Consider the following 2,239-nt stretch of genomic DNA (forward strand, 5'->3'; position numbering starts at 1 on the left):
TATTATTCTATAATGAAGACTGGATATCAATATGGGTGATGGTGTTGCGATTAGTACGCTCAGTATGCCATTATTTAGACCATTTTCATTACCCATAGTCATACTCCGGCATAAAAATTCACATTTTCCGACTGGACGACGATAAAAGGCGCTCATTAATTTGCTGTAGATTGCGAGCTCGTAAGGTACTTACTTTTACAGAGCTTCCATATTCTCAAATGTCAATAATCATCCGATGCCCAAGATGTTTCTTCGATATCCATCTTGATACCGCAGGGTCACACCTACCTTCATTACCCTAAAATGGAGTCATACAAAATTATTTCCTTGAATTTTGATGTTTCCTTCGGTAACAACCTCATCTAGACGTCCACTAGTTTCATCGTCTGGACGCGCACTTCCCTGATATTAAGATCCAAGCTTAAGTGGTTAGAAAAAGTAGTAGAGAACTCGACGTTTCACTCAAAAGTATTTTTACTAAGCTTACATTCATTTTGGATGAAAGAATCTTCAGTACTTCCCAAATTATATTAAAATTCGGCGCAGATTCCGGCGACTGAGACTACGGCGGCCTCATTTGAACAATTATAACACTGGTTCTCTGTAGTACCACAACTCACTAGCTATGGATCAATAGAGCGTGATTTAAGTCTGTTGAATTTCGAAAGTATAATATTCAATATATTCTAATATCGGTCGAGGAGAAAATGAAAGTATAGATATAGATGATATGATCTAAATTGGTATCTACGTTATCTCATCGCATCTTGATTTAATCAGTTGGCACTAAATATTTAAGTACATAAATTTAGTACGCAAAATATAACTCCATCAGCTTTTACCTTACTGAGACAATGGCCCACACTGTGCTTATATTATCTATTCTCTTTGCATTCTGTGTCGCAGTTTTCGCCCCATAAATGTGCTTCTTAACGCCTTTGCGCATCTTTTGCGCTAATAAAATACGAGTATAGTAGTAACATCGCTTCCAGCGAGTGAAAGCACAGCCGCCGTCGAACGGCAGTTAGATGAAAGCTTAATAGCTGTAGACACTAATAAAACTGTGCTTTGTAACTCTATTCGCTGGTTATTTATTGATTAAGAGTGTTATTTGTATTATATATTTTCTTGGTTAATCTTTAGTTCTTTAAGTATCTAAAATATATATACAAGAGCTCATTAATAAATTTTACATCACACATCTTTAATTAAAACAAAATGCTATAAATTACTAGTCATTATTAAAGTAGCGAATACGAGATTTCCTGATCTATAATAAAGCATACTGTTGTCACTTTTAAGCTCGAAATGTTTGTAACAAATACGTCGTTATAGTCTTCTTTAGATTTGCATTAACAGTCTTCAGCAATGTTTCATCTTCTCACGAGTTATGTCTCATTGATAGCCTGCTTAGCCATTTCAATGGTTAAAAATTAATTCTTATCAAATAGTCTTGTTCGGTTTCTTGACTTAGTCTTTCATTAATTTGAACTTTAGGTTCCTTGATGGTTTTTCTTCCATTACTCCAGCTGCCATTCATCACTTTCTTTTAACGTTTGAGCTTGATAGTTATCTTTTCTATCCTGTCTTTAACAGGAAGATATTGCCAAGGTTATTTGTCATATCAAGCCTTCCTTCAAAATTGATGTTGATGGGCTGCCGCCTGTACTTATAACTAATTTTCCTGTCTCTTGTCGTTTATTCTCTCAAGCTTCTCTTCAATAAATCTCTGTCATCAGGCTTTATTACTTCAGACAGGAAACTGACATTCATTAGTAGTATTGTAGTCTCCAAGTACAGACCTATTTCTAAACTCTCTACCATTTCCAAAATTTCTGGGTGCTCTGTTAAAAATAAGTTAGTTTTTGCAGTTAAATCACCTATTAACGTCGATCAGCATGGGTTTGTCGCTGGTCACTCTACTGTGTCAAATTTAGCTGTTTGTAGTGATTACGGCATGTCCACCTTCTCCATGGGATTCAAGTAGGTTGTGTTCATGCAGATTTTTCGAAAGCCTTTTATAAAGTTTTCCACAATACGTATATTCTTATTAAAAAGTTTAGGTTTTTACTATGTATTCTTGCAGTGGATCAAGCCATATTCGTCATTGTGTTGTTATTGTCGATGGGCTATCATCAGATTCTTTCATTGCATCATCGGAACTGCTACAAGGAAGCGTTTTAGGTCCTCTTCTCTTTGTGCTGCTTATCAGTGACATTTCCTAGTGTCTCTCTTTTGA

Source organism: Bactrocera neohumeralis, chromosome 6, assembly GCF_024586455.1.
Source record: "Bactrocera neohumeralis isolate Rockhampton chromosome 6, APGP_CSIRO_Bneo_wtdbg2-racon-allhic-juicebox.fasta_v2, whole genome shotgun sequence".
In the NCBI taxonomy this organism is placed as follows: domain Eukaryota; kingdom Metazoa; phylum Arthropoda; class Insecta; order Diptera; family Tephritidae; genus Bactrocera; species Bactrocera neohumeralis.